The sequence below is a fragment of the Ranitomeya variabilis genome, chromosome 3, assembly GCF_051348905.1.
Source record: "Ranitomeya variabilis isolate aRanVar5 chromosome 3, aRanVar5.hap1, whole genome shotgun sequence".
Taxonomy (NCBI): domain Eukaryota; kingdom Metazoa; phylum Chordata; class Amphibia; order Anura; family Dendrobatidae; genus Ranitomeya; species Ranitomeya variabilis.
The window spans coordinates 591,287,588-591,302,696 of record NC_135234.1 but is presented as its reverse complement, the minus strand read 5'-3'; positions in this window follow the sequence as shown (position 1 = coordinate 591,302,696).

Here is a 15,109-nt window from a genome sequence, read left to right as displayed (position 1 = left end):
ATTGTATTGTAAACCTTTGTTTATGAGGGTGTTACACTGCTGGCTAAGCCGAATCGTCTCCTCAGTCTATCCAACTCTATAAAATATACAATTTTATTCCGCAGATTCAAAGTTATTAAAATGTTTAACCAATTCTGCGCTGCAGGCAATGAGAAGTTGAATAAGTGCAATTATTCAGTGTCCTCGCTGTAAAAAATTGGTCAATTACCTCTCTCTCTGCGCCTTGGGAAAGCAATAAAGGATGTCTGCAAAGTTTCTCTGCAGTAAATAGTTGTTTTAGTATCAGCTGCTTTCTTTGGTGCTGTCAGTAACAAAGTCAGTGTAAAGGGAGTTGGTATGATAGTTTTATGGGACTTACAGAGTGGAATTACTGCCAAACTGCTGAAATATGCTGACACAAATTTGGCTAGCCTTGTAAATACAATGTAGAGATAGGCAACAGGGATGCACAGACAGATTGGGCCTTTAGTTTGAATCAAGGGAACCAAGCATTGACATGGTTCTGCAAATAAAGGCTGGGAATAAATCTGTAATTCAATTTTAATAATTCAGAGTGTGAAGTATAAAAGTGATAATAGGCCAGGAAAAGAAGAGAGTGTGTGTGTTTTAAATAATGATTAATGAGGTTCAAACAGTATTAAAGGGGTTGTCATTGATTGCATATTATTATTATTTTTATTATTATGCTTTTGCCTATATAGCGTTATCTTATTCCGCAACACTTAACAGACATTATCATCGCTGTCCCCAATGGGGTCACAATCTAGATTCCCTATCAGTATGCCTTTGGAGTGTGGGAAGAAACTGGTGAACCCAGAGGAAACCCACGCAAACACATGGAGAATCTAGATATCTAGATTCCCTATCAGTATGCCTTTGGAGTGTGGGAAGAAACTGGTGAACCCAGAGGAAACCCACGCAAACACATGGAGAACATACAGTATAAACTCCTTGCAGATGTTGTCTTTGGTGGGATTTGAACCTAGGAACCCAGCGCTGCAAGTATCATTAGGATCGGTCATCAATGTGTGATCGTTGGAGGTATGACACCCTGTTCCCCATCAATCAGCTGTTCCCAGTTGACAGGGCAGAGAGATACGCCTGCACAAGAGCACCAAGCTGAGGAGATGTGTCATCCACACGAAGCAAGCAGGAGGGCGGCTTCGCAAGAAGAAGGGAGGCGCCTGACCAAGACCAGCGACGTCCATCGGACCGGGGTGCCCCGCAGGTGAGTATAATAAAAGTTATTTGTCTTCTCTTACAGGTCGGTTGGGGGCATATATTCAGAACAGACCAAAAGTTTGGACACACCTTCTCATTTAAAAATGTTTCTGTATTTTCGTGACTATGAAAATTGTACATTCACACTGAAGGCATCAAAACTATGAATTAACACATGCGGAATTATATACTTAACAAAAAGTGTGAAACAACTGAAATTATGTTTTATATTCTAGGTTCTTCAAAGTAGCCACCTTTTGATTTGATGACTGCTTTGCACACTCTTGGCATTCTCTTGATGTGCTTCAAGAGGTAGTCACCGGGAATGGTCTTCCAACAATCTTGAAGGAGTTCCCAGAGATGCTTAGCACTTGTTGGCCCTTTTGCCTTCACTCTGCGGTCCAGCTCACCCCAAACCTTCTTGATTGGGTTCAGGTCTGGTGACTGTGGAGGCCAGGTCATCTGGCGTAGCACCCCATCACTCTCCTTGGTCAAATAGCCCTTACACAGCCTGGAGGTGTGTTTGGGGTCATTGTCCTGTTGAAAAATAAATGATGGTCCAACTAAACGCAAACCGGATGGAATAGCATGCCGCTGCAAAATGCTGTGGTAGCCATGCTGGTTCAGTATGCCTTCAATTTTGAATAAATCCCCAACAGTGTCACTATCAAAGGACCCCCACACCATCACACCTCCTCCTCCATGCTTCACGGTGGGAACCAGGCATGTAGAGTCCATCCGTTCACCTTTTCTTCGTCGCACAAAGACACGGTGGTTGGAACCAAAGATCTCAAATTTAGACTCATCAGACCAAATCACAGATTTCCACTGGTCTAATGTCCATTCCTTGTGTTCTTTAGCCCAATCAAGTTTCTTCTGCTTGTTGCCTGTCCTTAGCAGTGGTTTCCTAGCAGCTATTTTACCATGAAGGCCTGCTGCACAAAGTCTCCTCTTAAAAGTTGTTGTACAGATGTGTCTGCTACTATAACTGTGTGGCTTTCACATGGTCTCTAATCTGAGCTGCTGTTAACCTGCGATTTCTGAGGCTGGTGACTTGGATAAACATATCCTCAGAAGCAGAGGTGACTCTTGGTCTTCCTTTACTGGGGCGGTCCTCATGTGAGCCAGTTTCTTTGTAGCGCTTGATGGTTTTTGCCAGTGCACTTGGGGACACTTTCAAAGTTTTCCCAATTATTCGGACTGACTGACCTTAATTTCTTAAAGTAATGATGGCCACTCGTTTTTCTTTGCTTAGCTGCTTTTTTCTTGCCATAATACAAATTCTAACAGTCTATTCAGTAGGACTATCAGCTGTGTATCCACCAGACTTCGGCACAACACAACTGATGGTCCCAGCCCCATTTATAAGGCAAGAAATCCCACTTATTAAACCTGACAGGGCACACCTGTGAATTGAAAACTATTCCCAATGACTACCTCTTGAAGCTCATCAAGAGAATGCCAAGATTGTGCAAAGCAGTCATCAAAGCAAAAGGTGGCTATTTTGAAGAACCTTGAATATAAGACATAATTTCAGTTGTTTCACACTTTTTTGTTAAGTATATAATTCCACATGTGTTAATTCATAGTTTTGATGCCTTCAGTATGAATGTACAATTTTCATAGTCATGAAAATACAGAAAAATCTTTAAATGAGAAGGTGTGTCCAAACTTTTGGTCTGTACTGTACAGCATTATAGAATGCTGTATATCAGCCCTGAAAGGTGATGGCCATATCTCTTATCAGCGAAACTTGGTGACAGGTTCACTTTAATCAAAAAATGATTTTTAAGCAAGATGAAACATCATGTGGCAGCTCATTTACTATGGCCTATTATGTCAGAAAATGAACATTCCTAGGCATGGTCGATCCCAGTAAATGGCTAGCATAAATGCACCCTTATTTCCCTTTGAATGCCTTACAGCAGTGGTGGGGAACCTTTGCTTTGCCGAGGGCCAGGGGCGTAACTACCGCAGTCGCAGCGGTCGCAGCTGCGACGGGGCCCAGACTACTTAGGGGCCCCATGGACAGGAGTGAAGGAGAATGAAATGACCCATGATTGATGATGATCCACCATTTGTGAGTGACCCGCAGCAGGGAGCCGTCACCGCTCTCTAATTATACTTACCTACTCCCGGCACGGTCCCTGGACGTCCCTGCTTCTTCCAGCGGTGCAGATTCTTCCTGCACTGAGCAGTCACATGGTCCCGCTCATTACAGAAATGAATATGCGGCTCCACCTCCCATAGGGGTGGAGCCGCATATTCATTTCTGTATTGAACGGTAACTGTGACCGCTCAATACAGGAAGAATCTGCAGCGCTGGAAGAAGCAGGGACGTCCAGGGACCGTGCCGGGAGTAGGTGAGTATACAGCACTGCGCAGCGCTGCGCGATATTTACCGCTCCTCGTTCCGGTGCGGCTCTGTCATCAGCATCCTCTGGCAGTGACGCTCAGGTCAGAGGGCGCGGTGACGTAGTCAGTGCCGAAGACGGAGCCGCACGAGGAGCAGCCAGGTAAATATTGAAAGTGCCTGGGTCCTGAGCGAAGAGAGAGAGGTGAGGTGAGTATGTGATTTATTTTTTTTATGGCAGCAAAAGCATAAGGGGCAAGTGACTGTACGGAGCATTTTATGGGGCCATAACACTTGTGCAGCACTATAAGGGGCAGTGACTGTACGGAGCATTTTATGGGGCCATAACGCTTGTGCAGCGCCAGCACTATAAGGGGCAGTGACTGTGCGGAGCATGTTATGGGGCCATAACAATTGTGCAACACTATAAGGGGCAAGTGACTGTGCGGAGCATCTGTATGGGGCCATAACACTTGTGCAGCATTATAAGGGGCAGTGACTGTGCGGAGCATTTTATGGGGCCATAACACTTGTGCAGCATTATAAGGGGCAGTGACTGTGCGGAGCATCTTATGGGGCCATAACACTTGTGCAGCATTATAAGGGGCAGTGACTGTGCGGAGCATCTTATGGGGCCATAACACTTGTGCACACTATATGGGGCAAGTGGCTGTGCGGAGCATCTTACGGGGCCATAACACTTGTGCAGCATTATAAGGGGCAGTGACTGTGCGGAGCATCTTATGCGGCCATAACAATTGTGCAGCACTATATGGGGCAAGTGGCTGTGCGGAGCATCTTATGGGGCCATAACACTTGTGCAGCATTATAAGGGGCAGTGACTGTGCGGAGCATCTTATGGGGCCATAACAATTGTGCAGCACTATAAGGGGCAAGTGACTGTACGGAGCATCTTATGGGGCCATAACACTTGTGCAGCACTATAAGGGGCAGTGGCTGTGTGGAGCATCTTATGGGGCCATAACAATTGTGCAGCACTATATGGGGCAAGTGGCTGTGCGGAGCATCTTATGGGGCCATAACACTTGTGCAGCACTATAAGGGGCAGTGACTGTGCGGAGCATCTTATGGGGCCATAAGACTTGTGCAGCACTATAAGGGGCAGTGACTGTGCGGAGCATCTTATGGGGCCATAACACTTGTGCAGCACTATATGGGGCAAGTGGCTGTGCGGAGCATCTTATGGGGCCATAAGACTTGTGCAGCACTATAAGGGGCAGTGACTGTGCGGAGCATCTTACGGGGCCATAACACTTGTGCAGCACTATAAGGGGCAGTGGCTGTGCGGAGCATCTTACGGGGCCATAACACTTGTGCAGCACTATAAGGGGCAGTGGCTGTGCGGAGCATCTTATGGGGCCATAACACTTGTGCAGCACTACAAGGGGCAGTGACTGTGCAGAGCATCTTATGGGGCCATAACACTTGTGCAGCACTATAAGGGGCAGTGACTGTGCGGAGCATCTTATGGGGCCATAACACTTGTGCAGCACTATAAGGGGCAGTGGCTGTGCGGAGCATCTTATGGGGCCATAACGCTTGTGCAGCACTATAAGGGGCAAGTGGCTGTGCGGAGCATCTTATGGGGCCATATTGAACGGTGCAGAGCATTATATATGGCACAGCTTTCTATGGAGCATCTATGGGGCAATAATGAACGGTGCAGAGCATAATACATGGCACAGCTTTCTATGGAGCATCTATGGGGCAATAATGAACGGTGCAGAGCATTATATATGGCACAGCTTTCTATGGGGCATCTATGGGGCCATAATGAACGGTGCAGAGCATTATATATGGCACAGCTTTCTTTGGAGCATCTAGGGGGCCATAATGAACGGTGCAGATCATTATATATGGCACAGCTTTCTATGGAGTATCTATGGGGCCATAATGAACGGTGCAGAGCATTATATATGGCACAGCTTTCTATGGAGTATCTATGGGGCCATAATGAACGGTGCAGATCATTATATATGGCACAGCTTTCTATGGAGCATCTATGGGGCCATAATGAACGGTGCAGAGCATTATATATGGGGCAGCTTTATATGGAGCATCTATGGGGCAATAATCAACGGTATGGAGCACTATGAGGGGGGCTGCGTTGTATTCTATGGGGGTTACCTTGAGTTGTATGGCAGGGCTGCGGGGGGGCCCCATTTGGAAGTTCGCACCGGGGCCCATAACTTTGTAGTTACGCCACTGCCGAGGGCCATTTGGATATGTATATGGATCGCCCCATCAGGGCAGCGGGGTACTCAGTACCGGGTCCTGCGGTTCACAGGGGGATGTCACGGTGGCTGACCTGGTCCATGGCCCTGGGACGTCCGTGTAAAAGGGAAAGGTCTTTAAAGGGGAAATGTTCGTGATGCCACCTGTGGTATTTGGTCAGGGTGACTGACGCTGTTTTAAGGGGTCCGCTAGGGTGATGTTATGGCACCTAGATGGTATACCTTCCCACAGGTGAAGTGTATCCCCAGAGCTTCCCGGTATGTGGATGGTGAGAGGTGCAAGGAAGAACGAGGACACAAGGTTGCAGCCTCTTTACCTTTACTGAAGACTTCAGTATTTAAAGCCCAGGGCACCAGATCACAGGGCAGGCAGAGTCTGGCCAGTTTGGAGGCAAGTCCAGAGTCCCCTTGTCCAGGTGGAAATCAGTAGCCTTCCTCTAGTGCCGTGGTGTTGTAGTTCCTTACTGCCTAAGGCTTCACATCAGGTCCTCACAGATGTAATGTCTCTCTCTCTGTCCCCCATATAGGATAGGACAAGCCCGTAAGACTGGTGGCTTGAGGCGGTTTATAGGGAATCTATCTTGCCCCAGCCTCTAAGGGGTGCCACCGTGCCTCCTGGGTGTAGGGCGGACAGGTAACGTGAAATTAGCTGTCCTGCCAGTCTCTGGAGCAAGACATAAATGTCGTTACTCCCTCGGTGTTCCAGCTACCGGGATTCTGCACCTCAGAAGGAGGCAGCCTGTGAGGGCTGGTCCCCTTCTGGTATCCACTCGTTTGCTACGACTTCCTTGCATGCTTGCTGCAATACATTTCTGCCTTCAATGTCTCTTTCTAGGAGCTGCAGCTCTGAGGGCATGCACAGCTCCGTGTCCTTCTCCTTCGTTCTCTGACATGATCCCACCCCTGTCAGGGACCAACTACCTGAGCGGAGCTCAGCCAGCAACTGACTAACTTTCCCTACAGGCGACCAGTTTTATCTATGTGGGGAGTGACCTAATAAATAGGAGCAAGAGTTCCCCCTGGTGGCCTCGAGTGTAAAATGTGCTGCATGTTTGTGATACCTGGATGCAGTTATCCTTCTTTGCCTCCAAACGTAGCATCACTCTCCCTGAGAGGAAAGCAATACCACTGTGACAACCAGGACCCTGGGGCACCGCATGTACCATCCTTTGGGAGCAGTACAAAATTATCACCTTGAAATTTATCCTGCTATATTTATTAAATCATTTTTTTAAGTCACCCCTTATGCAATAGCTGGAACTGCTTCTGTTTGCTGTGACTGTGATGTTAGGTGGTAGTGATGATGTTGCTATGCATAAATGCTTTTCTAGTTTTGCTTTGGTCTGAAATGCAGGTGAATCTTTGGAATATGTTTTGTAAAGAAGTCTCAGGAGTAAGTCATACTGAACACAGAGGTAGATTAGACTGCAGGTCTCCTCACAGTGGGAACGTGATCACTGTTTATGTTACACTCATAGAACTCAAGCAGTGGGAGATCTGCAGTACGCATTACATAATAGACACTGAGATTGCTGTATATACAACACACAGGAGACACCGAGACTGCTCTATATACATCACATAGGAAACACTGAGACAGCTGTATGTAAATCATATAGGAGACACCAAGACTTCTATTTATACTGTACATCACATAGTAGATACTGATGCTGAAGTATATACATCACATAGGATTCACAGGAGCTAAAGTATATACATCACAGGAGACATGGAGGATGTAGTATATCCATCACAGGAAACAGGAGGGGGCTGTGGCATATACATTGCTGGAGACATAGGGGATGCAGTATCTAAATATCACATGAGACATTTGGCTGCGATATATACATCATAGGAGTCATGGGGCTTGAGTGTATACACATCACAGGAGATATGGGACAGTATGCACACATGCTTGCAGAGCAAGAATAAATTAAAGGGCCAACGAACATCAAAACACCTTGAGGCCATAGAAAAGGTCATCGTGGGCCTAAGGTTCCCCCTGTGCCTTATAGCAACTGTGCAGGGGGGACTTGTGCAGATTTTATCAAAGTACCAGGGCAGTTAAACATAGCATGAATCTAACACTCATCTCTTTTCTTATTAGTAAAGGTGTATAAAATAATGAGCAAAACGGTAACAATGTTTTGAACTTTTGACTTTCGGGCTCTATATCTCACCATCCACTACTGGTTTGAACGTGAGACTACCATCATTGTACAGACAATAATCTTGGCTATTGCATACAAATTTGACTTGCAACTATTTAGCATATTATTAGTTATGCAGATTCTTGTCATGTCACTGCATTGTTACTGTTTTCCTTCTGGTGGTGGAAAAATATTTTCTCTTCCTGAATACTACAAGATACAACCTATTCTCATATTACCTAATAACTCATTATTTTATTAGATTGATTCCCAAATAAAAGGTCACTGGTTCGAATTCAGGAGCAGCATTGAATAAAATTTCCCAAGAAAAGAGAAACCGCATAATCCAGCTCATCGATAGCGGTCTCTCGGCCATGAAAATTGACAAACTGCATCATGTGAATGCCATGACAGTTGGAAGAATATGAAATGAAAGTCCGTCCATCCATTCAAAAGCAAAGAGGTGGCTGTCCAGGCAAAATGAGTCATTACAATGTCTGTGAGTTCTGTAGAGACAGACACAGCAGTGGAAGTAGCTTGCATGATTCATAATGGTGAGGCATCCATGCAAGCACCGTGTGATGTGTATTACTCAAGTCTTGAATGGTGGCTTGAAAAATGGTGAAGATGCCTCGACTTCAATATCGCCGTAAAAAAAAATTGCTTTGAGTTTTCAAAATAGTACAAAAAGTGAACAGTAAAAGATTAGAAGCCGATGATTTGGATAGATGACAAAAAAGTCAATAGACTAGGCTCTCATGGGTGCAAATGAGCCTGGAAGAAACAAGGGAAAAAGGAGCTAACGGATTGCAAAATTGAAGGAAATGTCAAGTTCAGTGGAGATAGGCTGATCATATGGGGTTGTTTCACAGCCAAAGGTGTTGGACATTTGATCAAGATCGATGTTGGTCTCAATGTTGAGCTATATGTGAGTATTCTACAAGACAAGTTACTTCATACAGTCGAGTACAATAGGTATGAAAAGGACAACATAGTGTTCCAGCATGACAAGAACCCAAAACATACGTCGAGATTGGCGAATAAATCGTTTAATGACAATGAAGTAGAGGTGCTGGATTAGTCCCCAGACCTCAACCCAATGCCATGGAAGTTAAACATGGCAGTTTGGCAGAAGACAGGTGAGACATGCAAGATGTTCAAACAATCATGTCCCCTGTTCATTTGTACTGCAAAATATATTCACCTTATGTATTTGTATCATTTATGTTCTAGCTGCTGCAGTCACTCATATCTCTCCATTTTACACACTCTGTGCAAACCATCCATAACAGCCCCTCCCTCCTACCCTCTCTTATGTACAGCTCTCATGCTCTTTCCACAGTCTTATGTAATGGTATGCAGGTACTGAGTGTGTCACCATGGAACAGACAGACCAACAGATGAGGGGTTTAATAACAGGAATCAGGTTCTCCTCGCATGGAGGAAGCAGTAGAATATAACTAACAATAAAACAGTGCAAACATATGGGAGTCAAACAGTGTAACAGAAATAAGCAAAATTTCTTGAGAAAAAGAACACTTATCAGTCTGATGAGGACTTGCTTGAAGGGTCGCCTTCTCCAACGTTGGCACCGAGAAACAGCAGCACTTGTCGTCCCTCTGTTGTCCGTGGGCTGAGTAGTCTCTAGGAAGTCTCAGGAGTTATTGTGATATGCACAGGCTATGAGTCTTTAGCTTTTACAGCACAGCCTTTCCCGGGAAAACGATGGTCAGTCTATTATTAAGTCTCTCACCAGGAATCAACACGATGGTCAGTCTATTATTAAGTCTCTCACCAGGAATCAAGGACTCTGCACTGATAACGTGGGTACCAGGGGTCACAGTCTCTGTACTGATATCGTGGGTACCAGGGGGTCACAGTCTCTGCATGGGCCAATGTCTCTGCACGGGTCTCAAAGCGTCCCTCTCCAGTCACAGCATAGTCCGCTTTCATGTACTCACAAGATGCAGTCTTTCTGGGCAATCTCCCTGTATTTGTCCTCTGACCGGAAGCTCTCTCTCTCTCCGAGTGCAGCTGCGCCCTGCTCTGACCACTGCTCATGCTGCTCTGCTCCTTGCGCGCGCGCCTTTCCCGCTCTCTGCCTGGCTTCCTTCCTGTCCCAGTCTCTAAGTCTGCCCCCTGGGGAACCTGTAGCACGGCTCAATGGTTCCAGGCACTGAGCTGAGTAGGTAACCACCCCCGGACTCTTCTTGTGCTTCACCTCCTTACACTTAAACCACACAGATCCATTTATACCATACACTATAAGACACGTTCTCACAAATTACTTTCCATGTGTTCACAGTCTCCATTCTCCCTCTCCTAGTGGCAAGAGATATCTCCCTGAAACCAAGCCCTTTTTGTAATAGTAACATTAACGCTTTCTCTGCTACACTCAGAAATCCTGTGAATCTCATTAATATTTCTTCTGTGCCTTTTGTACCCTTTAACTGTGTCCTCTGGAACTCACGTGGCAGCGTATAACAAATTCTCCTACAGCCATGACTATATCCTTTCAAAGTCCCTTAAACTTCTGGCACTTACTGAAACCTGGATCCAGCAGTCAGACACCACTTCCGCTACTGCTCTATTGTATTGTGGCCTACATTTTTTTTGCATACCTCCAAACCAGAGAGCAGACAGGTATGCTTTTCAGGTTATTCCCCTAGTACCTTCACTTATTTTCCCTTCTTTTGAGGTCCACATTGCACACAGGCCTTCTGCGAGTGTTCCTAGGGCGTGTGTTCCCTGCCTCTTAAAGGGCCAGCATGTGCCTTGTTTAAAAGTTCCCCAGCCAATAGCTGGGAGACGTCTGATACATAAGGCATCCTTATCCTCCCTATTTGGAGGTGCCTTAACAACTTTAGTGCTTCAGTTTGAATCCTGCTAGCTAGTTGTTAGATCCCCGCACCCGTGCTCTCTGATCCTGTCTGCCCCATCTGCTCTGTTTACTCCTATTCCAGTCCATCCTGCTTTACTTTTACCTGATTCCACCCTGCCTGTGTCAAGTCTGGATCATGCGAAATCATGAATGGATCATAAAAAAAGTGCAGGAAAATATTTAGCTGCCACAAAAGTATTTTCAGCACTTTTGCAATGATAATAGTGGTGTTTCATGAGAGTGGGGTATGTGTTTGATGTGGGGAGGGGGTTTGCAGAGCTCAGTGGCGTGGCATGCTTGTAAACAGTAATTTTTCTCCCCTACCTTTATGTGTGCACATTGCGGCTAGCTAATCAGGGCACAGGAAAATCCACAATATCCTGACACAATGGCTGCTTCTGATGCTGGCAGTGTTAGCAACTAGATTTTAGCTAGCTATCTAGGTGATTGTTTCTTACTCAGATAGTTTAGCTAGGTAGTGTCCTGTGTGGCTGTGAAATTGACCTTCCAGCAATTTTTTTTATTGCCATTACTGAGGTCCACAAAGACAGCAAGGTACATATCATACAAGTGTGTTGTGCACTGCTTCTATTGTGCTCCATGCACGAGTCTAGTGTTCTAAGTCTTATTTTTTCACTAGCTAAATGTGAAACAGCATACCATATCCCACCTTGTTATTTAGAGGTGTGGTGACATTGTTCTGTGATTTGATCTGTTGTGCTTGAAGAAATATTTTTTGGAAGCAGTGACTACCGTGTTTCACCATGCTATATCTCACCTTGTTATTTAGTGGCAGTGAAATAGCATAGCTCATACACTTGAAAAAAAAATCTTACATTTTTCTGTTGCTAAATGTAATACAGCGTTGTAATTTACTGGTGGTGATATGAAGCTGTCTGTAGACCTAATGCACATTTAAAAAAATTATAATTTTTTCTTCTGCTGAACATGATACAGCTTGCCACATCCCACTTTGTCATTTTGTGGTGGTGATATGAAGCTGTCTGCAGACCTATCACACAATAAAAAAAAATATTATTTTTTCTGTTGCAATGCGTGATACAGCCCACCATATCCCATGTTGTAATTTTGTGGCGGTGAAATTGTTGTGATGTGAGCTGTTGCACATAGAAAAAACAACATTTTTGCGGTTTTACAAACATGATACAGCAGGATAAATCCAAACTTGAGATTGTTTGGAGCATATCATCTAGGTTATACAGGCGTCACCCACACTGAAAAAAAAAACTTCTGTTACTAATGTCATACAGTAGGGGATATCTCACTTTCAAATTGTTTGCAGCACCTAGTCTGTGATAGAGGTCTGATCCACAGGCCCCACAAAAATTATTCTGTTACTAAGTTTGTACAGTAGGGGACATCTCACTTTCAAATTGTTTTTAGCATCTAGCCTGTTATATAGGCCTAATTCACAGGCCTACAAAAAGTTCTTCTGCTATTAACGTCGTACAATAGGGGACATCTTACTTACAAATTATTTGTAGCATCAAAGTCTGCTATAGAAGTCAAATCCACAGGCCTCAAAAAATTCTTCTGTTACTAATTTCGTACAGTAAGGGACATCTCACTTTCAAATTGTTTGTAGCATCTAGTCTTTCATACGATACAATACACTTTTTCTTTATGGTATTATAGCAGCAGCGTTACAAACAGCATTGCAACATTAAAAACAGCATTACATAAAGTAATTCCTAGACACAGATAGGTACTTAAATCTTAAATCTCTGATCATTGCTGTTAGTGCACCAGCCATAGGTCATTGTCATCTTTCACCCTTAGGAAATTGTTATATATCCCCATAGCAGTAGGTACAAACGATTTCCTGAATTTCTCCTTCTTGCACCTAAGTAGGATTAGAAGGCTGCCTAATGTGCTCTTCTGCTTCAAGAACAGCTCGTATAGTGGGTTTGTATTATTGTTCATTATAGCCCTACACTTCTTCTGAATCCTATCTTCCACTACCTCCTTAACCCCTCTCTGACCTTAGACATACTATCCCATCGAGGTGACCTGGGCCTATCTGACCCTCGACGGGATAGTACGTCATAGCGATCGGCCGCGCTCACGGGGGAGAGCAGCCGATCGCGGCCGGATATCAGCTGACTATCGCAGCTGACATCCGGCACTATGTGCCAGGAGCAGTCACGGACCGCCCCCGACACATTAACCCCCGGCACACTGCGATCAAACATGATCCAGCTCCGGAGTAAAAGTCATCAATTTTATTTCCACATATTTAAAATTGCTAATAACTGCACAATTATTTTGGAAAAGAAGCCATAAGTTAGCTGAATGCGTTTCGAGCACGCATGGTGCTCTTTGTCCACAGCATCTTTGTCCGAATTTTAAATATGTGGAAATAAAATTGATGACTTTTACTCCGGAGCTGGATTTTTTTTTCTTACTTACTCAGCAGAGGACGTTGGGCGGTGGCGTTTTCCTTGCTCGGATGTTCCTGTGGACTCTCATAGATTTGCTGATGGGGGTGAGCTGAAACATAACTTTTTTACTGATCAAACATGATCGCAGTGTTCAGGCGGTATAGGGAAGCATCGCGCAGGGAGGGGGCTCCCTGCGTGCTTCCCTGAGACCCCCGAAGCAACGCGATGTGATCGCGTTGCTCCGAGGGTCTCTTACCTCCTCCTCCCTGCAGCAGGCCCGGATCCAAAATGGCCGCTGCATCCGGGTCCTGCAGGGAGGTGGCTTCACAGCGCCTGCTCAGAGCAGGCGCCGGGAAGCCTGGAGCTGTGCATGTCAGATCGCTGATCTGACACACTGCACAGCAAAGTGTCAGATCAGCGATCTTACACCATAACATGATCAGCCCCCCCCCCCCCCCCCCCCGGGGCAATGTTATAGTGTAAAAAAAAAATCACATGTGTTAAAAAAAATTCAAAGAAAAAATGCAAAAAAATATATATATTTTGCTCCTATAAATACATTTCTTTATCTAAATAAAAAAAAACAATAAAAGTACACATATTTAGTATTGCCACGTCCATAGCGACCCGACCTATAAAACTTTCCCACTAGTTAACCCCTTCAGTGAACACCGTAAAAAAAAAGAGGCAAAAAATGCTTTATTATTATACCGCCAAACAAAAAGTGGAATAACACGTGATCAAAAAGAAGGATATAAATAACCATGGTACCGCTGAAAATGTCATCTTGTCCCGCAAAAAATGAGCTGCCATACAGCGTCATCAAAGAAAAAATAAAATAGTTATAGTCCTCAGAATAAAGCGATGCAAAAATAATTATTTTTTCTATAAAATAGTTTTTATCATATAAAAGCGCCAAAACATAAAAAATGATATAAATGAGGTATCACTGTAATCGTACTGACCCGAAGAAAAAAACTGCTTCATCCATTTTACCAAACGCAGAACGGTATAAACTCCTCCCCCAAAAGAAATTCAAGAATAGCTGTTTTTTGGTCATTCTGCCTCACAAAAATCGGAATAAAAAGCGATCAAAAAATGTCACATGCCCGAATGTTATGATCCTTAGTGGTTGAGGATCACAAATTACTCCAGCTAAGTAACAAACATAGGACAAGCTCTAGGGAGGTGGCAAACTGGACTGACCGCAAATCTGAACCTATCCAAACACTCTAGAAGTAGCCGGTGAACGTGCCTAGAAATCCTAGACGTCTCGAGCCAGCCTGAGGAACTAACTACCCCTAGAGAGAAAGAAAAGACCTCTCTTGCCTCCAGAGAAATAATCCCCAAAGATATAGAAGCCCCCAACAGATAATAACGGTGAGGTAAGAGGAAGGCACATACACAGGGGTGAAAGCAGATTCAGCAAATGAGGCCCACTAATACTAGATAGCAGAAAATAGAAAAGGGAATCTATGCGGTCAGTAAAAAACCCTTACAAAATATCCACTCTGAGATTTCAAGAACCCCCACACCAACTAACGGTGTGGGGGGAGAAACTCAGTCCCCTTGAGCAACCAGCAAGCGAGGAAATCACATTTTAGCAAACTGGACAAGAAACTTGATGAATGCTGATAATCAAAAAATGAACAAACAAAAACTTAGCTTGTCTTGGAGAGACTGGGAGCAAGGTAGTCACAAGGAATCTGAAGAGCACTGAATACATTGATAGCAGGCAAGGAACTGAGTCTCCAGGTGAGCTAAATAGGAAACCAACCAAGGATAACGAACCAGCTGATACAGCCAACCTGCAGAAAGACAACACTACACAGTACCGCTTGTGACCA